The sequence below is a fragment of the Ambystoma mexicanum genome, chromosome 4p (genome assembly GCF_040938575.1).
Source record: "Ambystoma mexicanum isolate Mex_15411 chromosome 4p, UKY_AmexF1_1, whole genome shotgun sequence".
In the NCBI taxonomy this organism is placed as follows: domain Eukaryota; kingdom Metazoa; phylum Chordata; class Amphibia; order Caudata; family Ambystomatidae; genus Ambystoma; species Ambystoma mexicanum.
Window position 1 is genome coordinate 845,341,670 of NC_090927.1, and position 20,000 is coordinate 845,361,669.

Genomic DNA, 20,000 nt, shown 5'->3' on the forward strand with positions numbered 1-20,000 from the left:
GATCAGTCGAGATCGGGTGCATTCAGTGTGGTGTGGCCGTAGGCTCTAGGAATGCTAAGAATATTACTCTTATGCATTTGCATTTAGTAAGCTAAGCCATGCAGCCACTTGCAACATGATACCACGCTCATCGCTCGATCAGCGCTCGATCAGGCTCGATCAGGCGAGATATATAAGACTGGTGGGCCCATTCAGGACTCCTATGTCTGGTAGGATAACTTTAATTCATCCATCCTGTGTCTGTTGCAGGGAGGTGGAGAGAACAATCAACACAATAATGGTTTTCTTTCATGCCTCTTGAAGGACTCAATATTCTCTGTACTGCATTACATGTGAAAGTTGATTTATTACCCATGAACACACTACCTGTATGCTAATTCTATGTAAAAAGGTAGCTCCAGCCCTCATGATGTTGTCCAACATTTCCGCTATAAAACGGGATACAATTATTTTGGAAACATACCAAATTTGAAAAATAATTGAGAAGTTGCGCAATTACTAATCATGGAGCACAAAAAAAGCCTACAGCACCTGGTATTCCCAGGCAGTCTCCCATCCAGGTACTAACTAGGCCCGACCCTGCTTAGCTTCCGAGATCGGGCGCATTCAGTGTGGTGTGGCCGTAGGCTCTGGGCCTAGTGAGTTTGTACTTTTAAGCATCTAGTCGGCTAGACCTTGCAGTTTTGAAAGGCAATTGTGAAATGGCTCACTTCCTGAACTTGGAGCACAAAAAAGCCTACAGCACCTGGTATTCCCAGGTGGTCTCCCATCCAGGTACTAACTAGGCCCGACACTGCTTAGCTTCCGAGATCAGACGAGATCGGGCGCAATCAGTGTGGTGTGGCCGTAGGCTCTGGGCCTAGTGAGTTTTGTACTTTTAAGCATCTAGTCAGCTAGACCTTGCAGTTTTGAAAGGCAATTGAGAAATGGCTCACTTCCTGAACTTGGAGCACAAAAAAGCCTACAGCACCTGGTATTCCCAGGCGGTCTCCCATCCAGGTACTAACGAGGCCCGACACTGCTTAGCTTCCAAGATCAGACGAGATCGGGCGCATTCAGTGTGGTGTGGCCGTAGGCTCTGGTTCTTGTGAGTTTTGTACTTTTAAGCATCTAGTCGGCTAGACCTTGCAGTTTTGAAAGGCAATTGAGAAATGGCTCACTTCCTGAACTTGGAGTACAAAAAAGCCTACAGCACCTGGTATTCCCAGGCGGTCTTCCATCCAGGTACTAACTAGGCCCGACACTGCTTAGCTTCTGAGATCAGACGAGATCAGGCACATTCAGTGTGGTGTGGCCGTAGGCTCTGGGCCTAGTGAGTTTTGTACTATTAAGCATCTAGTTGGCTAGACCTTGCAGTTTTAAAAGGCAATTGAGAAAGGGCTCACTTCCTGAACTTGGAGCACAAAAAAGCCTACAGCACCTGGTATTCCCAGGCGGTCTCCCATCCAGGTACTAACTAGGCCTGACACTGCTTAACTTCCGAGATCAGTCGAGATCGGGTGCATTCAGTGTGGTGTGGCCGTAGGCTCTAGGAATGCTAAGAATATTACTCTTATGCATTTGCATTTAGTAAGCTAAGCCATGCAGCCACTTGCAACATGATACCACGCTCATCGCTCGATCAGGCTCGATCAGGCGAGATATATAAGACTGGTGGGCCCATTCAGGACTCCTATGTCTGGTAGGATAACTTTAATTCATCCATCCTGTGTCTGTTGCAGGGAGGTGGAGAGAACAATCAACACAATAATGGTTTTCTTTCATGCCTCTTGAAGGACTCAATATTCTCTGTACTGCATTACATGTGAAAGTCGATTTATTACCCATGAACACACTACCTGTATGCTAATTCTATGTAAAAAGGTAGCTCCAGCCCTCATGATGTTGTCCAACATTTCCGCTATAAAACGGGATACAATTATTTTGGAAACATACCAAATTTGAAAAATAATTGAGAAGTTGCGCAATTACTAATCATGGAGCACAAAAAAGCCTACAGCACCTGGTATTCCCAGGCAGTCTCCCATCCAGGTACTAACTAGGCCTGACCCTGCTTAGCTTCCGAGATTGGGCACATTCAGTGTGGTGTGGCCGTAGGCTCTGGGCCTAGTGAGTTTTGTACTTTTAAGCATCTAGTCGGCTAGACCTTGCAGTTTTAAAAGGCAATTGAGAAAGGGCTCACTTCCTGAACTTGGAGCACAAAAAAGCCTACAGCACCTGGTATTCCCAGGCGGTCTCCCATCCAGGTACTAACTAGGCCTGACACTGCTTAACTTCCGAGATCAGTCGAGATTGGGCGCATTCAGTGTGGTGTGGCCGTAGGCTCTGGGCCTAGTGAGTTTTGTACTTTTAAGCATCTAGTCGGCTAGACCTTGCAGTTTTGAAAGGCAATTGTGAAATGGCTCACTTCCTGAACTTGGAGCACAAAAAAGCCTACAGCACCTGGTATTCCCAGGTGGTCTCCCATCCAGGTACTAACTAGGCCCGACACTGCTTAGCTTCCGAGATCAGACGAGATCGGGCGCAATCAGTGTGGTGTGGCCGTAGGCTCTGGGCCTAGTGAGTTTTGTACTTTTAAGCATCTAGTCAGCTAGACCTTGCAGTTTTGAAAGGCAATTGAGAAATGGCTCACTTCCTGAACTTGGAGCACAAAAAAGCCTACAGCACCTGGTATTCCCAGGCGGTCTCCCATCCAGGTACTAACGAGGCCCGACACTGCTTAGCTTCCGAGATCAGACGAGATCGGGCGCAATTAGTGTGGTGTGGCCGTAGGCTCTGGGCCTAGTGAGTTTTGTACTTTTAAGCATCTAGTCAGCTAGACCTTGCAATTTTGAAAGGCAATTGAGAAATGGCTCACTTCCTGAACTTGGAGCACAAAAAAGCCTACAGCACCTGGTATTCCCAGGCGGTCTCCCATCCAGGTACTAACTAGGCCCGACCCTGCTTAGCTTCCGAGATCGGGCGCATTCAGTGTGGTGTGGCCGTAGGCTCTGGGCCTAGTGAGTTTTGTACTTTTAAGCATCTAGTCGGCTAGACCTTGCAGTTTTGAAAGGCAATTGTGAAATGGCTCACTTCCTGAACTTGGAGCACAAAAAAGCCTACAGCACCTGGTATTCCCAGGTGGTCTCCCATCCAGGTACTAACTAGGCCCGACACTGCTTAGCTTCCGAGATCAGACGAGATCGGGCGCATTCAGTGTGGTGTGGCCGTAGGCTCTGGGCCTAGTGAGTTTTGTACTTTTAAGCATCTAGTCGGCTAGACCTTGCAGTTTTGAGAGGCAATTGAGAAATGGCTCACTTCCTGAACTTGGAGTACAAAAAAGCCTACAGCACCTGGTATTCCCAGGCGGTCTCCCATCCAGGTACTAACTAGGCCCGACACTGCTTAGCTTCTGAGATCAGACGAGATCAGGCGCATTCAGTGTGGTGTGGCCGTAGGCTCTGGGCCTAGTGAGTGTTGTACTTTTAAGCATCTAGTCGGCTAGACCTTGCAGTTTTAAAAGGCAATTGAGAAAGGGCTCACTTCCTGAACTTGGAGCACAAAAAAGCCTACAGCACCTGGTATTCCCAGGCGGTCTCCCATCCAGGTACTAACTAGGCCTGACACTGCTTAACTTCCGAGATCAGACGAGATCGGGTGCATTCAGTGTGGTGTGGCCGTAGGCTCTAGGAATGCTAAGAATATTACTCTTATGCATTTGCATTTAGTAAGCTAAGCCATGCAGCCACTTGCAACATGATACCACGCTCATCGCTCGATCAGGCTCGATCAGGCGAGATATATAAGACTGGTGGGCCCATTCAGGACTCCTATGTCTGGTAGGATAACTTTAATTCATCCATCCTGTGTCTGTTGCAGGGAGGTGGAGAGAACAATCAACACAATAATGGTTTTCTTTCATGCCTCTTGAAGGACTCAATATTCTCTGTACTGCATTACATGTGAAAGTCGATTTATTACCCATGAACACACTACCTGTATGCTAATTCTATGTAAAAAGGTAGCTCCAGCCCTCATGATGTTGTCCAACATTTCCGCTATAAAACGGGATACAATTATTTTGGAAACATACCAAATTTGAAAAATAATTGAGAAGTTGCGCAATTACTAATCATGGAGCACAAAAAAGCCTACAGCACCTGGTATTCCCAGGCAGTCTCCCATCCAGGTACTAACTAGGCCTGACCCTGCTTAGTTTCCGAGATCGGGCACATTCAGTGTGGTGTGGCCGTAGGCTCTGGGCCTAGTGAGTTTTGTACTTTTAAGCATCTAGTCGGCTAGACCTTGCAGTTTTGAAAGGCAATTGAGAAATGGCTCACTTCCTGAACTTGGAGCACAAAAAAGCCTACAGCACCTGGTATTCCCAGGTGGTCTCCCATCCAGGTACTAACTAGGCCCGACACTGCTTAGCTTCCGAGATCAGACGAGATCGGGCGCAATCAGTGTGGTGTGGCCGTAGGCTCTGGGCCTAGTGAGTTTTGTACTTTTAAGCATCTAGTCAGCTAGACCTTGCACTTTTGAAAGGCAATTGAGAAATGGCTCACTTCCTGAACTTGGAGCACAAAAAAGCCTACAGCACCTGGTATTCCCAGGCGGTCTCCCATCCAGGTACTAACGAGGCCCGACACTGCTTAGCTTCCGAGAACAGACGAGATCGGGCGCATTCAGTGTGGTGTGGCCGTAGGCTCTGGTTCTTGTGAGTTTTGTACTTTTAAGCATCTAGTCGGCTAGACCTTGCAGTTTTGAAAGGCAATTGAGAAATGGCTCACTTCCTGAACTTGGAGTACAAAAAAGCCTACAGCACCTGGTATTCCCAGGCGGTCTTCCATCCAGGTACTAACTAGGCCCGACACTGCTTAGCTTCTGAGATCAGACGAGATCAGGCACATTCAGTGTGGTGTGGCCGTAGGCTCTGGGCCTAGTGAGTTTTGTACTTTTAAGCATCTAGTCGGCTAGACCTTGCAGTTTTAAAAGGCAATTGAGAAAGGGCTCACTTCCTGAACTTGGAGCACAAAAAAGCCTACAGCACCTGGTATTCCCAGGCGGTCTCCCATCCAGGTACTAACTAGGCATGACACTGCTTAACTTCCGAGATCAGTCGAGATCGGGTGCATTCAGTGTGGTGTGGCCGTAGGCTCTAGGAATGCTAAGAATATTACTCTTATGCATTTGCATTTAGTAAGCTAAGCCATGCAGCCACTTGCAACATGATACCACGCTCATCGCTCGATCAGGCGAGATATATAAGACTGGTGGGCCCATTCAGGACTCCTATGTCTGGTAGGATAACTTTAATTCATCCATCCTGTGTCTGTTGCAGGGAGGTGGAGAGAACAATCAACACAATAATGGTTTTCTTTCATGCCTCTTGAACGACTCAATATTCTCTGTACTGCATTACATGTGAAAGTCGATTTATTACCCATGAACACACTACCTGTATGCTAATTCTATGTAAAAAGGTAGCTCCAGCCCTCATGATGTTGTCCAACATTTCCGCTATAAAACGGGATACAATTATTTTGGAAACATACCAAATTTGAAAAATAATTGAGAAGTTGCGCAATTACTAATCATGGAGCACAAAAAAGCCTACAGCACCTGGTATTCCCAGGCAGTCTCCCATCCAGGTACTAACTAGGCCTGACCCTGCTTAGCTTCCGAGATCGGGCGCATTCAGTGTGGTGTGGCCGAAGGCTCTGGGCCTAGTGAGTTTTGTACTTTTAAGCATCTAGTCGGCTAGACCTTGCAGTTTTGAAAGGCAATTGTGAAATGGCTCACTTCCTGAACTTGGAGCACAAAAAAGCCTACAGCACCTGGTATTCCCAGGCGGTCTCCCATCCAGGTACTAACGAGGCCCGACACTGCTTAGCTTCCGAGATCAGATGAGATCGGGCGCATTCAGTGTGGTGTGGCCGTAGGCTCTGGTTCTTGTGAGTTTTGTACTTTTAAGCATCTAGTCGGCTAGACCTTGCAGTTTTGAAAGGCAATTGAGAAATGGCTCACTTCCTGAACTTGGAGTACAAAAAAGCCTACAGCACCTGGTATTCCCAGGCGGTCTTCCATCCAGGTACTAACTAGGCCCGACACTGCTTAGCTTCTGAGATCAGACGAGATCAGGCACATTCAGTGTGGTGTGGCCGTAGGCTCTGGGCCTACTGAGTTTTGTACTTTTAAGCATCTAGTCGGCTAGACCTTGCAGTTTTAAAAGGCAATTGAGAAAGGGCTCACTTCCTGAACTTGGAGCACAAAAAAGCCTACAGCACCTGGTATTCCCAGGCGGTCTCCCATCCAGGTACTAACTAGGCCTGACACTGCTTAACTTCCGAGATCAGTCGAGATCGGGTGCATTCAGTGTGGTGTGGCCGTAGGCTCTAGGAATGCTAAGAATATTACTCTTATGCATTTGCATTTAGTAAGCTAAGCCATGCAGCCACTTGCAACATGATACCACGCTCATCGCTCGATCAGGCTCGATCAGGCGAGATATATAAGACTGGTGGGCCCATTCAGGACTCCTATGTCTGGTAGGATAACTTTAATTCATCCATCCTGTGTCTGTTGCAGGGAGGTGGAGAGAACAATCAACACAATAATGGTTTTCTTTCATGCCTCTTGAAGGACTCAATATTCTCTGTACTGCATTACATGTGAAAGTCGATTTATTACCCATGAACACACTACCTGTATGCTAATTCTATGTAAAAAGGTAGCTCCAGCCCTCATGATGTTGTCCAACATTTCCGCTATAAAACGGGATACAATTATTTTGGAAACATACCAAATTTGAAAAATAATTGAGAAGTTGCGCAATTACTAATCATGGAGCACAAAAAAGCCTACAGCACCTGGTATTCCCAGGCAGTCTCCCATCCAGGTACTAACTAGGCCTGACCCTGCTTAGCTTCCGAGATCGGGCGCATTCAGTGTGGTGTGGCCGTAGGCTCTAGGCCTAGTGAGTTTTGTACTTTTAAGCATCTAGTCGGCTAGACCTTGCAGTTTTGAAAGGCAATTGTGAAATGGCTCACTTCCTGAACTTGGAGCACAAAAAAGCCTACAGCACCTGGTATTCCCAGGTGGTCTCCCATCCAGGTACTAACTAGGCCCGACACTGCTTAGCTTCCGAGATCAGACGAGATCGGGCGCAATCAGTGTGGTGTGGCCGTAGGCTCTGGGCCTAGTGAGTTTTGTACTTTTAAGCATCTAGTCAGCTAGACCTTGCAGTTTTGAAAGGCAATTGAGAAATGGCTCACTTCCTGAACTTGGAGCACAAAAAAGCCTACAGCACCTGGTATTCCCAGGCGGTCTCCCATCCAGGTACTAACGAGGCCCGACACTGCTTAGCTTCCGAGATCGGGCGCAATCAGTGTGGTGTGGCCGTAGGCTCTGGGCCTAGTGAGTTTTGTACTTTTAAGCATCTAGTCAGCTAGACCTTGCAATTTTGAAAGGCAATTGAGAAATGGCTCACTTCCTGAACTTGGAGCACAAAAAAGCCTACAGCACCTGGTATTCCCAGGCGGTCTCCCATCCAGGTACTAACGAGGCCCGACACTGCTTAGCTTCCGAGATCAGACGAGATCGGGCGCATTCAGTGTGGTGTGGCCGTAGGCTCTGGTTCTTGTGAGTTTTGTACTTTTAAGCATCTAGTCGGCTAGACCTTGCAGTTTTGAAAGGCAATTGAGAAATGGCTCACTTCCTGAACTTGGAGTACAAAAAAGCCTACAGCACCTGGTATTCCCAGGCGGTCTTCCATCCAGGTACTAACTAGGCCCGACACTGCTTAGCTTCTGAGATCAGACGAGATCAGGCACATTCAGTGTGGTGTGGCCGTAGGCTCTGGGCCTACTGAGTTTTGTACTTTTAAGCATCTAGTCGGCTAGACCTTGCAGTTTTAAAAGGCAATTGAGAAAGGGCTCACTTCCTGAACTTGGAGCACAAAAAAGCCTACAGCACCTGGTATTCCCAGGCGGTCTCCCATCCAGGTACTAACTAGGCCTGACACTGCTTAACTTCCGAGATCAGTCGAGATCGGGTGCATTCAGTGTGGTGTGGCCGTAGGCTCTAGGAATGCTAAGAATATTACTCTTATGCATTTGCATTTAGTAAGCTAAGCCATGCAGCCACTTGCAACATGATACCACGCTCATCGCTCGATCAGCGCTCGATCAGGCTCGATCAGGCGAGATATATAAGACTGGTGGGCCCATTCAGGACTCCTATGTCTGGTAGGATAACTTTAATTCATCCATCCTGTGTCTGTTGCAGGGAGGTGGAGAGAACAATCAACACAATAATGGTTTTCTTTCATGCCTCTTGAAGGACTCAATATTCTCTGTACTGCATTACATGTGAAAGTTGATTTATTACCCATGAACACACTACCTGTATGCTAATTCTATGTAAAAAGGTAGCTCCAGCCCTCATGATGTTGTCCAACATTTCCGCTATAAAACGGGATACAATTATTTTGGAAACATACCAAATTTGAAAAATAATTGAGAAGTTGCGCAATTACTAATCATGGAGCACAAAAAAAGCCTACAGCACCTGGTATTCCCAGGCAGTCTCCCATCCAGGTACTAACTAGGCCCGACCCTGCTTAGCTTCCGAGATCGGGCGCATTCAGTGTGGTGTGGCCGTAGGCTCTGGGCCTAGTGAGTTTGTACTTTTAAGCATCTAGTCGGCTAGACCTTGCAGTTTTGAAAGGCAATTGTGAAATGGCTCACTTCCTGAACTTGGAGCACAAAAAAGCCTACAGCACCTGGTATTCCCAGGTGGTCTCCCATCCAGGTACTAACTAGGCCCGACACTGCTTAGCTTCCGAGATCAGACGAGATCGGGCGCAATCAGTGTGGTGTGGCCGTAGGCTCTGGGCCTAGTGAGTTTTGTACTTTTAAGCATCTAGTCAGCTAGACCTTGCAGTTTTGAAAGGCAATTGAGAAATGGCTCACTTCCTGAACTTGGAGCACAAAAAAGCCTACAGCACCTGGTATTCCCAGGCGGTCTCCCATCCAGGTACTAACGAGGCCCGACACTGCTTAGCTTCCAAGATCAGACGAGATCGGGCGCATTCAGTGTGGTGTGGCCGTAGGCTCTGGTTCTTGTGAGTTTTGTACTTTTAAGCATCTAGTCGGCTAGACCTTGCAGTTTTGAAAGGCAATTGAGAAATGGCTCACTTCCTGAACTTGGAGTACAAAAAAGCCTACAGCACCTGGTATTCCCAGGCGGTCTTCCATCCAGGTACTAACTAGTCCCGACACTGCTTAGCTTCTGAGATCAGACGAGATCAGGCACATTCAGTGTGGTGTGGCCGTAGGCTCTGGGCCTAGTGAGTTTTGTACTATTAAGCATCTAGTCGGCTAGACCTTGCAGTTTTAAAAGGCAATTGAGAAAGGGCTCACTTCCTGAACTTGGAGCACAAAAAAGCCTACAGCACCTGGTATTCCCAGGCGGTCTCCCATCCAGGTACTAACTAGGCCTGACACTGCTTAACTTCCGAGATCAGTCGAGATCGGGTGCATTCAGTGTGGTGTGGCCGTAGGCTCTAGGAATGCTAAGAATATTACTCTTATGCATTTGCATTTAGTAAGCTAAGCCATGCAGCCACTTGCAACATGATACCACGCTCATCGCTCGATCAGGCTCGATCAGGCGAGATATATAAGACTGGTGGGCCCATTCAGGACTCCTATGTCTGGTAGGATAACTTTAATTCATCCATCCTGTGTCTGTTGCAGGGAGGTGGAGAGAACAATCAACACAATAATGGTTTTCTTTCATGCCTCTTGAAGGACTCAATATTCTCTGTACTGCATTACATGTGAAAGTCGATTTATTACCCATGAACACACTACCTGTATGCTAATTCTATGTAAAAAGGTAGCTCCAGCCCTCATGATGTTGTCCAACATTTCCGCTATAAAACGGGATACAATTATTTTGGAAACATACCAAATTTGAAAAATAATTGAGAAGTTGCGCAATTACTAATCATGGAGCACAAAAAAGCCTACAGCACCTGGTATTCCCAGGCAGTCTCCCATCCAGGTACTAACTAGGCCTGACCCTGCTTAGCTTCCGAGATTGGGCACATTCAGTGTGGTGTGGCCGTAGGCTCTGGGCCTAGTGAGTTTTGTACTTTTAAGCATCTAGTCGGCTAGACCTTGCAGTTTTAAAAGGCAATTGAGAAAGGGCTCACTTCCTGAACTTGGAGCACAAAAAAGCCTACAGCACCTGGTATTCCCAGGCGGTCTCCCATCCAGGTACTAACTAGGCCTGACACTGCTTAACTTCCGAGATCAGTCGAGATTGGGCGCATTCAGTGTGGTGTGGCCGTAGGCTCTGGGCCTAGTGAGTTTTGTACTTTTAAGCATCTAGTCGGCTAGACCTTGCAGTTTTGAAAGGCAATTGTGAAATGGCTCACTTCCTGAACTTGGAGCACAAAAAAGCCTACAGCACCTGGTATTCCCAGGTGGTCTCCCATCCAGGTACTAACTAGGCCCGACACTGCTTAGCTTCCGAGATCAGACGAGATCGGGCGCAATCAGTGTGGTGTGGCCGTAGGCTCTGGGCCTAGTGAGTTTTGTACTTTTAAGCATCTAGTCAGCTAGACCTTGCAGTTTTGAAAGGCAATTGAGAAATGGCTCACTTCCTGAACTTGGAGCACAAAAAAGCCTACAGCACCTGGTATTCCCAGGCGGTCTCCCATCCAGGTACTAACGAGGCCCGACACTGCTTAGCTTCCGAGATCAGACGAGATCGGGCGCAATTAGTGTGGTGTGGCCGTAGGCTCTGGGCCTAGTGAGTTTTGTACTTTTAAGCATCTAGTCGGCTAGACCTTGCAGTTTTGAAAGGCAATTGTGAAATGGCTCACTTCCTGAACTTGGAGCACAAAAAAGCCTACAGCACCTGGTATTCCCAGGTGGTCTCCCATCCAGGTACTAACTAGGCCCGACACTGCTTAGCTTCCGAGATCAGACGAGATCGGGCGCATTCAGTGTGGTGTGGCCGTAGGCTCTGGGCCTAGTGAGTTTTGTACTTTTAAGCATCTAGTCGGCTAGACCTTGCAGTTTTGAGAGGCAATTGAGAAATGGCTCACTTCCTGAACTTGGAGTACAAAAAAGCCTACAGCACCTGGTATTCCCAGGCGGTCTCCCATCCAGGTACTAACTAGGCCCGACACTGCTTAGCTTCTGAGATCAGACGAGATCAGGCGCATTCAGTGTGGTGTGGCCGTAGGCTCTGGGCCTAGTGAGTGTTGTACTTTTAAGCATCTAGTCGGCTAGACCTTGCAGTTTTAAAAGGCAATTGAGAAAGGGCTCACTTCCTGAACTTGGAGCACAAAAAAGCCTACAGCACCTGGTATTCCCAGGCGGTCTCCCATCCAGGTACTAACTAGGCCTGACACTGCTTAACTTCCGAGATCAGACGAGATCGGGTGCATTCAGTGTGGTGTGGCCGTAGGCTCTAGGAATGCTAAGAATATTACTCTTATGCATTTGCATTTAGTAAGCTAAGCCATGCAGCCACTTGCAACATGATACCACGCTCATCGCTCGATCAGGCTCGATCAGGCGAGATATATAAGACTGGTGGGCCCATTCAGGACTCCTATGTCTGGTAGGATAACTTTAATTCATCCATCCTGTGTCTGTTGCAGGGAGGTGGAGAGAACAATCAACACAATAATGGTTTTCTTTCATGCCTCTTGAAGGACTCAATATTCTCTGTACTGCATTACATGTGAAAGTCGATTTATTACCCATGAACACACTACCTGTATGCTAATTCTATGTAAAAAGGTAGCTCCAGCCCTCATGATGTTGTCCAACATTTCCGCTATAAAACGGGATACAATTATTTTGGAAACATACCAAATTTGAAAAATAATTGAGAAGTTGCGCAATTACTAATCATGGAGCACAAAAAAGCCTACAGCACCTGGTATTCCCAGGCAGTCTCCCATCCAGGTACTAACTAGGCCTGACCCTGCTTAGTTTCCGAGATCGGGCACATTCAGTGTGGTGTGGCCGTAGGCTCTGGGCCTAGTGAGTTTTGTACTTTTAAGCATCTAGTCGGCTAGACCTTGCAGTTTTGAAAGGCAATTGAGAAATGGCTCACTTCCTGAACTTGGAGCACAAAAAAGCCTACAGCACCTGGTATTCCCAGGTGGTCTCCCATCCAGGTACTAACTAGGCCCGACACTGCTTAGCTTCCGAGATCAGACGAGATCGGGCGCAATCAGTGTGGTGTGGCCGTAGGCTCTGGGCCTAGTGAGTTTTGTACTTTTAAGCATCTAGTCAGCTAGACCTTGCACTTTTGAAAGGCAATTGAGAAATGGCTCACTTCCTGAACTTGGAGCACAAAAAAGCCTACAGCACCTGGTATTCCCAGGCGGTCTCCCATCCAGGTACTAACGAGGCCCGACACTGCTTAGCTTCCGAGAACAGACGAGATCGGGCGCATTCAGTGTGGTGTGGCCGTAGGCTCTGGTTCTTGTGAGTTTTGTACTTTTAAGCATCTAGTCGGCTAGACCTTGCAGTTTTGAAAGGCAATTGAGAAATGGCTCACTTCCTGAACTTGGAGTACAAAAAAGCCTACAGCACCTGGTATTCCCAGGCGGTCTTCCATCCAGGTACTAACTAGGCCCGACACTGCTTAGCTTCTGAGATCAGACGAGATCAGGCACATTCAGTGTGGTGTGGCCGTAGGCTCTGGGCCTACTGAGTTTTGTACTTTTAAGCATCTAGTCGGCTAGACCTTGCAGTTTTAAAAGGCAATTGAGAAAGGGCTCACTTCCTGAACTTGGAGCACAAAAAAGCCTACAGCACCTGGTATTCCCAGGCGGTCTCCCATCCAGGTACTAACTAGGCCTGACACTGCTTAACTTCCGAGATCAGTCGAGATCGGGTGCATTCAGTGTGGTGTGGCCGTAGGCTCTAGGAATGCTAAGAATATTACTCTTATGCATTTGCATTTAGTAAGCTAAGCCATGCAGCCACTTGCAACATGATACCACGCTCATCGCTCGATCAGGCTCGATCAGGCGAGATATATAAGACTGGTGGGCCCATTCAGGACTCCTATGTCTGGTAGGATAACTTTAATTCATCCATCCTGTGTCTGTTGCAGGGAGGTGGAGAGAACAATCAACACAATAATGGTTTTCTTTCATGCCTCTTGAAGGACTCAATATTCTCTGTACTGCATTACATGTGAAAGTCGATTTATTACCCATGAACACACTACCTGTATGCTAATTCTATGTAAAAAGGTAGCTCCAGCCCTCATGATGTTGTCCAACATTTCCGCTATAAAACGGGATACAATTATTTTGGAAACATACCAAATTTGAAAAATAATTGAGAAGTTGCGCAATTACTAATCATGGAGCACAAAAAAGCCTACAGCACCTGGTATTCCCAGGCAGTCTCCCATCCAGGTACTAACTAGGCCTGACCCTGCTTAGCTTCCGAGATCGGGCGCATTCAGTGTGGTGTGGCCGTAGGCTCTGGGCCTAGTGAGTTTTGTACTTTTAAGCATCTAGTCGGCTAGACCTTGCAGTTTTGAAAGGCAATTGTGAAATGGCTCACTTCCTGAACTTGGAGCACAAAAAAGCCTACAGCACCTGGTATTCCCAGGTGGTCTCCCATCCAGGTACTAACTAGGCCCGACACTGCTTAGCTTCCGAGATCAGACGAGATCGGGCGCAATCAGTGTGGTGTGGCCGTAGGCTCTGGGCCTAGTGAGTTTTGTACTTTTAAGCATCTAGTCAGCTAGACCTTGCAGTTTTGAAAGGCAATTGAGAAATGGCTCACTTCCTGAACTTGGAGCACAAAAAAGCCTACAGCACCTGGTATTCCCAGGCGGTCTCCCATCCAGGTACTAACGAGGCCCGACACTGCTTAGCTTCCGAGATCGGGCGCAATCAGTGTGGTGTGGCCGTAGGCTCTGGGCCTAGTGAGTTTTGTACTTTTAAGCATCTAGTCAGCTAGACCTTGCAATTTTGAAAGGCAATTGAGAAATGGCTCACTTCCTGAACTTGGAGCACAAAAAAGCCTACAGCACCTGGTATTCCCAGGAGGTCTCCCATCCAGGTACTAACGAGGCCCGACACTGCTTAGCTTCCGAGATCAGACGAGATCGGGCGCATTCAGTGTGGTGTGGCCGTAGGCTCTGGTTCTTGTGAGTTTTGTACTTTTAAGCATCTAGTCGGCTAGACCTTGCAGTTTTGAAAGGCAATTGAGAAATGGCTCACTTCCTGAACTTGGAGTACAAAAAAGCCTACAGCACCTGGTATTCCCAGGCGGTCTTCCATCCAGGTACTAACTAGGCCCGACACTGCTTAGCTTCTGAGATCAGACGAGATCAGGCACATTCAGTGTGGTGTGGCCGTAGGCTCTGGGCCTACTGAGTTTTGTACTTTTAAGCATCTAGTCGGCTAGACCTTGCAGTTTTAAAAGGCAATTGAGAAAGGGCTCACTTCCTGAACTTGGAGCACAAAAAAGCCTACAGCACCTGGTATTCCCAGGCGGTCTCCCATCCAGGTACTAACTAGGCCTGACACTGCTTAACTTCCGAGATCAGTCGAGATCGGGTGCATTCAGTGTGGTGTGGCCGTAGGCTCTAGGAATGCTAAGAATATTACTCTTATGCATTTGCATTTAGTAAGCTAAGCCATGCAGCCACTTGCAACATGATACCACGCTCATCGCTCGATCAGCGCTCGATCAGGCTCGATCAGGCGAGATATATAAGACTGGTGGGCCCATTCAGGACTCCTATGTCTGGTAGGATAACTTTAATTCATCCATCCTGTGTCTGTTGCAGGGAGGTGGAGAGAACAATCAACACAATAATGGTTTTCTTTCATGCCTCTTGAAGGACTCAATATTCTCTGTACTGCATTACATGTGAAAGTTGATTTATTACCCATGAACACACTACCTGTATGCTAATTCTATGTAAAAAGGTAGCTCCAGCCCTCATGATGTTGTCCAACATTTCCGCTATAAAACGGGATACAATTATTTTGGAAACATACCAAATTTGAAAAATAATTGAGAAGTTGCGCAATTACTAATCATGGAGCACAAAAAAAAGCCTACAGCACCTGGTATTCCCAGGCAGTCTCCCATCCAGGTACTAACTAGGCCCGACCCTGCTTAGCTTCCGAGATCGGGCGCATTCAGTGTGGTGTGGCCGTAGGCTCTGGGCCTAGTGAGTTTGTACTTTTAAGCATCTAGTCGGCTAGACCTTGCAGTTTTGAAAGGCAATTGTGAAATGGCTCACTTCCTGAACTTGGAGCACAAAAAAGCCTACAGCACCTGGTATTCCCAGGTGGTCTCCCATCCAGGTACTAACTAGGCCCGACACTGCTTAGCTTCCGAGATCAGACGAGATCGGGCGCAATCAGTGTGGTGTGGCCGTAGGCTCTGGGCCTAGTGAGTTTTGTACTTTTAAGCATCTAGTCAGCTAGACCTTGCAGTTTTGAAAGGCAATTGAGAAATGGCTCACTTCCTGAACTTGGAGCACAAAAAAGCCTACAGCACCTGGTATTCCCAGGCGGTCTCCCATCCAGGTACTAACGAGGCCCGACACTGCTTAGCTTCCGAGATCAGACGAGATCGGGCGCATTCAGTGTGCTGTGGCCGTAGGCTCTGGTTCTTGTGAGTTTTGTACTTTTAAGCATCTAGTCGGCTAGACCTTGCAGTTTTGAAAGGCAATTGAGAAATGGCTCACTTCCTGAACTTGGAGTACAAAAAAGCCTACAGCACCTGGTATTCCCAGGCGGTCTCCCATCCAGGTACTAACTAGGCCTGACACTGCTTAACTTCCGAGATCAGTCGAGATCGGGTGCATTCAGTGTGGTGTGGCCGTAGGCTCTAGGAATGCTAAGAATATTACTCTTATGCATTTGCATTTAGTAAGCTAAGCCATGCAGCCACTTGCAACATGATACCACGCTCATCGCTCGATCAGGCTCGATCAGGCGAGATATATAAGACTGGTGGGCCCATTCAGGACTCCTATGTCTGGTAGGATAACTTTAATTCATCCATCCTGTGTCTGTTGCAGGGAGGTGGAGAGAACAATCAACACAATAATGGTTTTCTTTCATGCCTCTTGAAGGACTCAATATTCTCTGTACTGCATTACATGTGAAAGTCGATTTATTACCCATGAACACACTACCTGTATGCTAATTCTATGTAAAAAGGTAGCTCCAGCCCTCATGATGTTGTCCAACATTTCCGCTATAAAACGGGATACAATTATTTTGGAAACATACCAAATTTGAAAAATAATTGAGAAGTTGCGCAATTACTAATCATGGAGCACAAAAAAAGCCTACAGCACCTGGTATTCCCAGGCAGTCTCCCATCCAGGTACTAACTAGGCCAGACCCTGCTTAGCTTCCGAGATCGGGCGCATTCAGTGTGGTGTGGCCGTAGGCTCTGGGCCTAGTGAGTTTGTACTTTTAAGCATCTAGTCGGCTAGACCTTGCAGTTTTGAAAGGCAATTGTGAAATGGCTCACTTCCTGAACTTGGAGCACAAAAAAGCCTACAGCACCTGGTATTCCCAGGTGGTCTCCCATCCAGGTACTAACTAGGCCCGACACTGCTTAGCTTCCGAGATCAGACGAGATCGGGCGCATTCAGTGTGGTGTGGCCGTAGGCTCTGGGCTTAGTGAGTTTTGTACTTTTAAGCATCTAGTCGGCTAGACCTTGCAGTTTTGAAAGGCAATTGAGAAATGGCTCACTTCCTGAACTTGGAGCACAAAAAAGCCTACAGCACCTGGTATTCCCAGGTGGTCTCCCATCCAGGTACTAACTAGGCCCGACACTGCTTAGCTTCCGAGATCAGACGAGATCGGGCGCAATCAGTGTGGTGTGGCCGTAGGCTCTGGGCCTAGTGAGTTTTGTACTTTTAAGCATCTAGTCAGCTAGACCTTGCAGTTTTGAAAGGCAATTGAGAAATGGCTCACTTCCTGAACTTGGAGCACAAAAAAGCCTACAGCACCTGGTATTCCCAGGCGGTCTCCCATCCAGGTACTAACGAGGCCCGACACTGCTTAGCTTCCGAGATCAGACGAGATCGGGCGCATTCAGTGTGCTGTGGCCGTAGGCTCTGGTTCTTGTGAGTTTTGTACTTTTAAGCATCTAGTCGGCTAGACCTTGCAGTTTTGAAAGGCAATTGAGAAATGGCTCACTTCCTGAACTTGGAGTACAAAAAAGCCTACAGCACCTGGTATTCCCAGGCGGTCTTCCATCCAGGTACTAACTAGGCCCGACACTGCTTAGCTTCTGAGATCAGACGAGATCAGGCACATTCAGTGTGGTGTGGCCGTAGGCTCTGGGCCTAGTGAGTTTTGTACTTTTAAGCATCTAGTCGGCTAGACCTTGCAGTTTTAAAAGGCAATTGAGAAAGGGCTCACTTCCTGAACTTGGAGCACAAAAAAGCCTACAGCACCTGGTATTCCCAGGCGGTCTCCCATCCAGGTACTAACTAGGCCTGACACTGCTTAACTTCCGAGATCAGTCGAGATCGGGTGCATTCAGTGTGGTGTGGCCGTAGGCTCTAGGAATGCTAAGAATATTACTCTTATGCATTTGCATTTAGTAAGCTAAGCCATGCAGCCACTTGCAACATGATACCACGCTCATCGCTCGATCAGGCTCGATCAGGCGAGATATATAAGACTGGTGGGCCCATTCAGGACTCCTATGTCTGGTAGGATAACTTTAATTCATCCATCCTGTGTCTGTTGCAGGGAGGTGGAGAGAACAATCAACACAATAATGGTTTTCTTTCATGCCTCTTGAAGGACTCAATATTCTCTGTACTGCATTACATGTGAAAGTCGATTTATTACCCATGAACACACTACCTGTATGCTAATTCTATGTAAAAAGGTAGCTCCAGCCCTCATGATGTTGTCCAACATTTCCGCTATAAAACGGGATACAATTATTTTGGAAACATACCAAATTTGAAAAATAATTGAGAAGTTGCGCAATTACTAATCATGGAGCACAAAAAAGCCTACAGCACCTGGTATTCCCAGGCAGTCTCCCATCCAGGTACTAACTAGGCCTGACCCTGCTTAGCTTCCGAGATCGGGCGCATTCAGTGTGGTGTGGCCGTAGGCTCTGGGCCTAGTGAGTTTTGTACTTTTAAGCATCTAGTCGGCTAGACCTTGCAGTTTTGAAAGGCAATTGTGAAATGGCTCACTTCCTGAACTTGGAGCACAAAAAAGCCTACAGCACCTGGTATTCCCAGGTGGTCTCCCATCCAGGTACTAACTAGGCCCGACACTGCTTAGCTTCCGAGATCAGACGAGATCGGGCGCAATCAGTGTGGTGTGGCCGTAGGCTCTGGGCCTAGTGAGTTTTGTACTTTTAAGCATCTAGTCAGCTAGACCTTGCAGTTTTGAAAGGCAATTGAGAAATGGCTCACTTCCTGAACTTGGAGCACAAAAAAGCCTACAGCACCTGGTATTCCCAGGCGGTCTCCCATCCAGGTACTAACGAGGCCCGACACTGCTTAGCTTCCGAGATCGGGCGCAATCAGTGTGGTGTGGCCGTAGGCTCTGGGCCTAGTGAGTTTTGTACTTTTAAGCATCTAGTCAGCTAGACCTTGCAATTTTGAAAGGCAATTGAGAAATGGCTCACTTCCTGAACTTGGAGCACAAAAAAGCCTACAGCACCTGGTATTCCCAGGCGGTCTCCCATCCAGGTACTAACGAGGCCCGACACTGCTTAGCTTCCGAGATCAGACGAGATCGGGCGCATTCAGTGTGGTGTGGCCGTAGGCTCTGGTTCTTGTGAGTTTTGTACTTTTAAGCATCTAGTCGGCTAGACCTTGCAGTTTTGAAAGGCAATTGAGAAATGGCTCACTTCCTGAACTTGGAGTACAAAAAAGCCTACAGCACCTGGTATTCCCAGGCGGTCTTCCATCCAGGTACTAACTAGGCCCGACACTGCTTAGCTTCTGAGATCAGACAAGATCAGGCACATTCAGTGTGGTGTGGCCGTAGGCTCTGGGCCTACTGAGTTTTGTACTTTTAAGCATCTAGTCGGCTAGACCTTGCAGTTTTAAAAGGCAATTGAGAAAGGGCTCACTTCCTGAACTTGGAGCACAAAAAAGCCTACAGCACCTGGTATTCCCAGGCGGTCTCCCATCCAGGTACTAACTAGGCCTGACACTGCTTAACTTCCGAGATCAGTCGAGATCGGGTGCATTCAGTGTGGTGTGGCCGTAGGCTCTAGGAATGCTAAGAATATTACTCTTATGCATTTGCATTTAGTAAGCTAAGCCATGCAGCCACTTGCAACATGATACCACGCTCATCGCTCGATCAGCGCTCGATCAGGCTCGATCAGGCGAGATATATAAGACTGGTGGGCCCATTCAGGACTCCTATGTCTGGTAGGATAACTTTAATTCATCCATCCTGTGTCTGTTGCAGGGAGGTGGAGAGAACAATCAACACAATAATGGTTTTCTTTCATGCCTCTTGAAGGACTCAATATTCTCTGTACTGCATTACATGTGAAAGTTGATTTATTACCCATGAACACACTACCTGTATGCTAATTCTATGTAAAAAGGTAGCTCCAGCCCTCATGATGTTGTCCAACATTTCCGCTATAAAACGGGATACAATTATTTTGGAAACATACCAAATTTGAAAAATAATTGAGAAGTTGCGCAATTACTAATCATGGAGCACAAAAAAAGCCTACAGCACCTGGTATTCCCAGGCAGTCTCCCATCCAGGTACTAACTAGGCCCGACCCTGCTTAGCTTCCGAGATCGGGCGCATTCAGTGTGGTGTGGCCGTAGGCTCTGGGCCTAGTGAGTTTGTACTTTTAAGCATCTAGTCGGCTAGACCTTGCAGTTTTGAAAGGCAATTGTGAAATGGCTCACTTCCTGAACTTGGAGCACAAAAAAGCCTACAGCACCTGGTATTCCCAGGTGGTCTCCCATCCAGGTA

At 47.4% G+C, this 20,000-nt stretch overlaps 53 non-coding genes and 17 pseudogenes across 53 annotated transcripts in view; all 70 read right to left on the minus strand.

Annotated features, from left to right (window-relative positions):
• The window catches only part of LOC138464049 (5S ribosomal RNA), a 119-nt gene extending 75 nt beyond the window's left edge, over positions 1-44 (minus strand). The window contains exon 1 of the ribosomal RNA XR_011266633.1: positions 1-44. This exon is cut by the window's left edge and continues 75 nt beyond it. This is a non-coding gene — a ribosomal RNA (5S ribosomal RNA).
• A 475-nt stretch (positions 45-519) lies between these two features.
• On the minus strand, positions 520-628 carry LOC138457369 (5S ribosomal RNA; annotated as a pseudogene).
• Positions 629-733: 105 nt separating this feature from the next.
• Positions 734-852, minus strand: LOC138460757 (5S ribosomal RNA). The gene has a single exon (XR_011263424.1). It is a non-coding gene; the product is annotated as a 5S ribosomal RNA (ribosomal RNA).
• Positions 853-958: 106 nt separating this feature from the next.
• On the minus strand, positions 959-1,077 carry LOC138464818 (5S ribosomal RNA). Its single transcript, XR_011267394.1, has one exon. It is a non-coding gene; the product is annotated as a 5S ribosomal RNA (ribosomal RNA).
• Positions 1,078-1,183: 106 nt separating this feature from the next.
• LOC138464438 (5S ribosomal RNA) lies at positions 1,184-1,302 on the minus strand. Its single transcript, XR_011267018.1, has one exon. It is a non-coding gene; the product is annotated as a 5S ribosomal RNA (ribosomal RNA).
• Positions 1,303-1,408: 106 nt separating this feature from the next.
• Positions 1,409-1,527, minus strand: LOC138464051 (5S ribosomal RNA). Its single transcript, XR_011266635.1, has one exon. It is a non-coding gene; the product is annotated as a 5S ribosomal RNA (ribosomal RNA).
• A 463-nt stretch (positions 1,528-1,990) lies between these two features.
• On the minus strand, positions 1,991-2,099 carry LOC138459773 (5S ribosomal RNA; annotated as a pseudogene).
• A 106-nt stretch (positions 2,100-2,205) lies between these two features.
• Positions 2,206-2,324, minus strand: LOC138455338 (5S ribosomal RNA). The gene has a single exon (XR_011261974.1). It is a non-coding gene; the product is annotated as a 5S ribosomal RNA (ribosomal RNA).
• Positions 2,325-2,430: 106 nt separating this feature from the next.
• Positions 2,431-2,549, minus strand: LOC138460758 (5S ribosomal RNA). The gene has a single exon (XR_011263425.1). It is a non-coding gene; the product is annotated as a 5S ribosomal RNA (ribosomal RNA).
• A 106-nt stretch (positions 2,550-2,655) lies between these two features.
• On the minus strand, positions 2,656-2,774 carry LOC138454053 (5S ribosomal RNA). The gene has a single exon (XR_011260747.1). It is a non-coding gene; the product is annotated as a 5S ribosomal RNA (ribosomal RNA).
• Positions 2,775-2,880: 106 nt separating this feature from the next.
• LOC138456132 (5S ribosomal RNA) lies at positions 2,881-2,989 on the minus strand (annotated as a pseudogene).
• Positions 2,990-3,095: 106 nt separating this feature from the next.
• On the minus strand, positions 3,096-3,214 carry LOC138461389 (5S ribosomal RNA). The gene has a single exon (XR_011264005.1). It is a non-coding gene; the product is annotated as a 5S ribosomal RNA (ribosomal RNA).
• A 106-nt stretch (positions 3,215-3,320) lies between these two features.
• LOC138457250 (5S ribosomal RNA) lies at positions 3,321-3,439 on the minus strand. Its single transcript, XR_011262209.1, has one exon. It is a non-coding gene; the product is annotated as a 5S ribosomal RNA (ribosomal RNA).
• A 106-nt stretch (positions 3,440-3,545) lies between these two features.
• LOC138461651 (5S ribosomal RNA) lies at positions 3,546-3,664 on the minus strand. The gene has a single exon (XR_011264260.1). It is a non-coding gene; the product is annotated as a 5S ribosomal RNA (ribosomal RNA).
• Positions 3,665-4,127: 463 nt separating this feature from the next.
• On the minus strand, positions 4,128-4,236 carry LOC138459081 (5S ribosomal RNA; annotated as a pseudogene).
• Positions 4,237-4,342: 106 nt separating this feature from the next.
• Positions 4,343-4,461, minus strand: LOC138460759 (5S ribosomal RNA). Its single transcript, XR_011263426.1, has one exon. It is a non-coding gene; the product is annotated as a 5S ribosomal RNA (ribosomal RNA).
• Positions 4,462-4,567: 106 nt separating this feature from the next.
• Positions 4,568-4,686, minus strand: LOC138465006 (5S ribosomal RNA). The gene has a single exon (XR_011267581.1). It is a non-coding gene; the product is annotated as a 5S ribosomal RNA (ribosomal RNA).
• Positions 4,687-4,792: 106 nt separating this feature from the next.
• LOC138464439 (5S ribosomal RNA) lies at positions 4,793-4,911 on the minus strand. The gene has a single exon (XR_011267019.1). It is a non-coding gene; the product is annotated as a 5S ribosomal RNA (ribosomal RNA).
• A 106-nt stretch (positions 4,912-5,017) lies between these two features.
• Positions 5,018-5,136, minus strand: LOC138455054 (5S ribosomal RNA). Its single transcript, XR_011261699.1, has one exon. It is a non-coding gene; the product is annotated as a 5S ribosomal RNA (ribosomal RNA).
• A 453-nt stretch (positions 5,137-5,589) lies between these two features.
• On the minus strand, positions 5,590-5,698 carry LOC138459296 (5S ribosomal RNA; annotated as a pseudogene).
• Positions 5,699-5,804: 106 nt separating this feature from the next.
• LOC138461034 (5S ribosomal RNA) lies at positions 5,805-5,923 on the minus strand. Its single transcript, XR_011263678.1, has one exon. It is a non-coding gene; the product is annotated as a 5S ribosomal RNA (ribosomal RNA).
• A 106-nt stretch (positions 5,924-6,029) lies between these two features.
• LOC138464441 (5S ribosomal RNA) lies at positions 6,030-6,148 on the minus strand. Its single transcript, XR_011267020.1, has one exon. It is a non-coding gene; the product is annotated as a 5S ribosomal RNA (ribosomal RNA).
• A 106-nt stretch (positions 6,149-6,254) lies between these two features.
• Positions 6,255-6,373, minus strand: LOC138464053 (5S ribosomal RNA). Its single transcript, XR_011266636.1, has one exon. It is a non-coding gene; the product is annotated as a 5S ribosomal RNA (ribosomal RNA).
• Positions 6,374-6,836: 463 nt separating this feature from the next.
• On the minus strand, positions 6,837-6,945 carry LOC138458469 (5S ribosomal RNA; annotated as a pseudogene).
• A 106-nt stretch (positions 6,946-7,051) lies between these two features.
• On the minus strand, positions 7,052-7,170 carry LOC138460760 (5S ribosomal RNA). The gene has a single exon (XR_011263427.1). It is a non-coding gene; the product is annotated as a 5S ribosomal RNA (ribosomal RNA).
• A 106-nt stretch (positions 7,171-7,276) lies between these two features.
• On the minus strand, positions 7,277-7,385 carry LOC138456291 (5S ribosomal RNA; annotated as a pseudogene).
• A 106-nt stretch (positions 7,386-7,491) lies between these two features.
• Positions 7,492-7,610, minus strand: LOC138462365 (5S ribosomal RNA). Its single transcript, XR_011264964.1, has one exon. It is a non-coding gene; the product is annotated as a 5S ribosomal RNA (ribosomal RNA).
• A 106-nt stretch (positions 7,611-7,716) lies between these two features.
• Positions 7,717-7,835, minus strand: LOC138464442 (5S ribosomal RNA). The gene has a single exon (XR_011267021.1). It is a non-coding gene; the product is annotated as a 5S ribosomal RNA (ribosomal RNA).
• A 106-nt stretch (positions 7,836-7,941) lies between these two features.
• Positions 7,942-8,060, minus strand: LOC138464054 (5S ribosomal RNA). The gene has a single exon (XR_011266637.1). It is a non-coding gene; the product is annotated as a 5S ribosomal RNA (ribosomal RNA).
• A 475-nt stretch (positions 8,061-8,535) lies between these two features.
• Positions 8,536-8,644, minus strand: LOC138457370 (5S ribosomal RNA; annotated as a pseudogene).
• Positions 8,645-8,749: 105 nt separating this feature from the next.
• On the minus strand, positions 8,750-8,868 carry LOC138460761 (5S ribosomal RNA). Its single transcript, XR_011263428.1, has one exon. It is a non-coding gene; the product is annotated as a 5S ribosomal RNA (ribosomal RNA).
• Positions 8,869-8,974: 106 nt separating this feature from the next.
• On the minus strand, positions 8,975-9,093 carry LOC138464819 (5S ribosomal RNA). Its single transcript, XR_011267395.1, has one exon. It is a non-coding gene; the product is annotated as a 5S ribosomal RNA (ribosomal RNA).
• Positions 9,094-9,199: 106 nt separating this feature from the next.
• LOC138455165 (5S ribosomal RNA) lies at positions 9,200-9,318 on the minus strand. Its single transcript, XR_011261807.1, has one exon. It is a non-coding gene; the product is annotated as a 5S ribosomal RNA (ribosomal RNA).
• Positions 9,319-9,424: 106 nt separating this feature from the next.
• LOC138464055 (5S ribosomal RNA) lies at positions 9,425-9,543 on the minus strand. The gene has a single exon (XR_011266638.1). It is a non-coding gene; the product is annotated as a 5S ribosomal RNA (ribosomal RNA).
• A 463-nt stretch (positions 9,544-10,006) lies between these two features.
• LOC138459774 (5S ribosomal RNA) lies at positions 10,007-10,115 on the minus strand (annotated as a pseudogene).
• Positions 10,116-10,221: 106 nt separating this feature from the next.
• Positions 10,222-10,340, minus strand: LOC138455339 (5S ribosomal RNA). Its single transcript, XR_011261975.1, has one exon. It is a non-coding gene; the product is annotated as a 5S ribosomal RNA (ribosomal RNA).
• A 106-nt stretch (positions 10,341-10,446) lies between these two features.
• On the minus strand, positions 10,447-10,565 carry LOC138460762 (5S ribosomal RNA). The gene has a single exon (XR_011263429.1). It is a non-coding gene; the product is annotated as a 5S ribosomal RNA (ribosomal RNA).
• Positions 10,566-10,671: 106 nt separating this feature from the next.
• LOC138454054 (5S ribosomal RNA) lies at positions 10,672-10,790 on the minus strand. The gene has a single exon (XR_011260748.1). It is a non-coding gene; the product is annotated as a 5S ribosomal RNA (ribosomal RNA).
• Positions 10,791-10,896: 106 nt separating this feature from the next.
• On the minus strand, positions 10,897-11,015 carry LOC138461401 (5S ribosomal RNA). The gene has a single exon (XR_011264017.1). It is a non-coding gene; the product is annotated as a 5S ribosomal RNA (ribosomal RNA).
• Positions 11,016-11,121: 106 nt separating this feature from the next.
• Positions 11,122-11,240, minus strand: LOC138457262 (5S ribosomal RNA). Its single transcript, XR_011262211.1, has one exon. It is a non-coding gene; the product is annotated as a 5S ribosomal RNA (ribosomal RNA).
• Positions 11,241-11,346: 106 nt separating this feature from the next.
• On the minus strand, positions 11,347-11,465 carry LOC138461652 (5S ribosomal RNA). The gene has a single exon (XR_011264261.1). It is a non-coding gene; the product is annotated as a 5S ribosomal RNA (ribosomal RNA).
• Positions 11,466-11,928: 463 nt separating this feature from the next.
• Positions 11,929-12,037, minus strand: LOC138459082 (5S ribosomal RNA; annotated as a pseudogene).
• A 106-nt stretch (positions 12,038-12,143) lies between these two features.
• On the minus strand, positions 12,144-12,262 carry LOC138460763 (5S ribosomal RNA). The gene has a single exon (XR_011263430.1). It is a non-coding gene; the product is annotated as a 5S ribosomal RNA (ribosomal RNA).
• A 106-nt stretch (positions 12,263-12,368) lies between these two features.
• Positions 12,369-12,487, minus strand: LOC138465007 (5S ribosomal RNA). Its single transcript, XR_011267582.1, has one exon. It is a non-coding gene; the product is annotated as a 5S ribosomal RNA (ribosomal RNA).
• Positions 12,488-12,593: 106 nt separating this feature from the next.
• LOC138464443 (5S ribosomal RNA) lies at positions 12,594-12,712 on the minus strand. The gene has a single exon (XR_011267022.1). It is a non-coding gene; the product is annotated as a 5S ribosomal RNA (ribosomal RNA).
• Positions 12,713-12,818: 106 nt separating this feature from the next.
• Positions 12,819-12,937, minus strand: LOC138464056 (5S ribosomal RNA). The gene has a single exon (XR_011266639.1). It is a non-coding gene; the product is annotated as a 5S ribosomal RNA (ribosomal RNA).
• A 463-nt stretch (positions 12,938-13,400) lies between these two features.
• On the minus strand, positions 13,401-13,509 carry LOC138458470 (5S ribosomal RNA; annotated as a pseudogene).
• A 106-nt stretch (positions 13,510-13,615) lies between these two features.
• On the minus strand, positions 13,616-13,734 carry LOC138460764 (5S ribosomal RNA). The gene has a single exon (XR_011263431.1). It is a non-coding gene; the product is annotated as a 5S ribosomal RNA (ribosomal RNA).
• Positions 13,735-13,840: 106 nt separating this feature from the next.
• On the minus strand, positions 13,841-13,949 carry LOC138456292 (5S ribosomal RNA; annotated as a pseudogene).
• Positions 13,950-14,055: 106 nt separating this feature from the next.
• On the minus strand, positions 14,056-14,174 carry LOC138461709 (5S ribosomal RNA). The gene has a single exon (XR_011264316.1). It is a non-coding gene; the product is annotated as a 5S ribosomal RNA (ribosomal RNA).
• Positions 14,175-14,280: 106 nt separating this feature from the next.
• Positions 14,281-14,399, minus strand: LOC138464445 (5S ribosomal RNA). The gene has a single exon (XR_011267025.1). It is a non-coding gene; the product is annotated as a 5S ribosomal RNA (ribosomal RNA).
• A 106-nt stretch (positions 14,400-14,505) lies between these two features.
• On the minus strand, positions 14,506-14,624 carry LOC138464057 (5S ribosomal RNA). The gene has a single exon (XR_011266640.1). It is a non-coding gene; the product is annotated as a 5S ribosomal RNA (ribosomal RNA).
• Positions 14,625-15,100: 476 nt separating this feature from the next.
• LOC138457371 (5S ribosomal RNA) lies at positions 15,101-15,209 on the minus strand (annotated as a pseudogene).
• Positions 15,210-15,314: 105 nt separating this feature from the next.
• On the minus strand, positions 15,315-15,433 carry LOC138460767 (5S ribosomal RNA). Its single transcript, XR_011263433.1, has one exon. It is a non-coding gene; the product is annotated as a 5S ribosomal RNA (ribosomal RNA).
• Positions 15,434-15,539: 106 nt separating this feature from the next.
• LOC138454172 (5S ribosomal RNA) lies at positions 15,540-15,658 on the minus strand. Its single transcript, XR_011260861.1, has one exon. It is a non-coding gene; the product is annotated as a 5S ribosomal RNA (ribosomal RNA).
• Positions 15,659-15,764: 106 nt separating this feature from the next.
• On the minus strand, positions 15,765-15,883 carry LOC138464058 (5S ribosomal RNA). The gene has a single exon (XR_011266641.1). It is a non-coding gene; the product is annotated as a 5S ribosomal RNA (ribosomal RNA).
• Positions 15,884-16,347: 464 nt separating this feature from the next.
• LOC138458902 (5S ribosomal RNA) lies at positions 16,348-16,456 on the minus strand (annotated as a pseudogene).
• A 105-nt stretch (positions 16,457-16,561) lies between these two features.
• Positions 16,562-16,680, minus strand: LOC138461413 (5S ribosomal RNA). The gene has a single exon (XR_011264029.1). It is a non-coding gene; the product is annotated as a 5S ribosomal RNA (ribosomal RNA).
• A 106-nt stretch (positions 16,681-16,786) lies between these two features.
• Positions 16,787-16,905, minus strand: LOC138460768 (5S ribosomal RNA). The gene has a single exon (XR_011263434.1). It is a non-coding gene; the product is annotated as a 5S ribosomal RNA (ribosomal RNA).
• A 106-nt stretch (positions 16,906-17,011) lies between these two features.
• On the minus strand, positions 17,012-17,130 carry LOC138454173 (5S ribosomal RNA). Its single transcript, XR_011260862.1, has one exon. It is a non-coding gene; the product is annotated as a 5S ribosomal RNA (ribosomal RNA).
• Positions 17,131-17,236: 106 nt separating this feature from the next.
• LOC138464446 (5S ribosomal RNA) lies at positions 17,237-17,355 on the minus strand. Its single transcript, XR_011267026.1, has one exon. It is a non-coding gene; the product is annotated as a 5S ribosomal RNA (ribosomal RNA).
• A 106-nt stretch (positions 17,356-17,461) lies between these two features.
• Positions 17,462-17,580, minus strand: LOC138464059 (5S ribosomal RNA). The gene has a single exon (XR_011266642.1). It is a non-coding gene; the product is annotated as a 5S ribosomal RNA (ribosomal RNA).
• Positions 17,581-18,043: 463 nt separating this feature from the next.
• LOC138458472 (5S ribosomal RNA) lies at positions 18,044-18,152 on the minus strand (annotated as a pseudogene).
• A 106-nt stretch (positions 18,153-18,258) lies between these two features.
• Positions 18,259-18,377, minus strand: LOC138460769 (5S ribosomal RNA). Its single transcript, XR_011263435.1, has one exon. It is a non-coding gene; the product is annotated as a 5S ribosomal RNA (ribosomal RNA).
• Positions 18,378-18,483: 106 nt separating this feature from the next.
• On the minus strand, positions 18,484-18,592 carry LOC138456293 (5S ribosomal RNA; annotated as a pseudogene).
• A 106-nt stretch (positions 18,593-18,698) lies between these two features.
• Positions 18,699-18,817, minus strand: LOC138462366 (5S ribosomal RNA). The gene has a single exon (XR_011264965.1). It is a non-coding gene; the product is annotated as a 5S ribosomal RNA (ribosomal RNA).
• A 106-nt stretch (positions 18,818-18,923) lies between these two features.
• On the minus strand, positions 18,924-19,042 carry LOC138454818 (5S ribosomal RNA). Its single transcript, XR_011261476.1, has one exon. It is a non-coding gene; the product is annotated as a 5S ribosomal RNA (ribosomal RNA).
• A 106-nt stretch (positions 19,043-19,148) lies between these two features.
• LOC138464060 (5S ribosomal RNA) lies at positions 19,149-19,267 on the minus strand. The gene has a single exon (XR_011266643.1). It is a non-coding gene; the product is annotated as a 5S ribosomal RNA (ribosomal RNA).
• A 475-nt stretch (positions 19,268-19,742) lies between these two features.
• On the minus strand, positions 19,743-19,851 carry LOC138457373 (5S ribosomal RNA; annotated as a pseudogene).
• Positions 19,852-19,956: 105 nt separating this feature from the next.
• The window catches only part of LOC138460770 (5S ribosomal RNA), a 119-nt gene continuing 75 nt past the window's right edge, over positions 19,957-20,000 (minus strand). Inside the window, exon 1 of the ribosomal RNA XR_011263436.1 lies at positions 19,957-20,000. This exon is cut by the window's right edge and continues 75 nt beyond it. This is a non-coding gene — a ribosomal RNA (5S ribosomal RNA).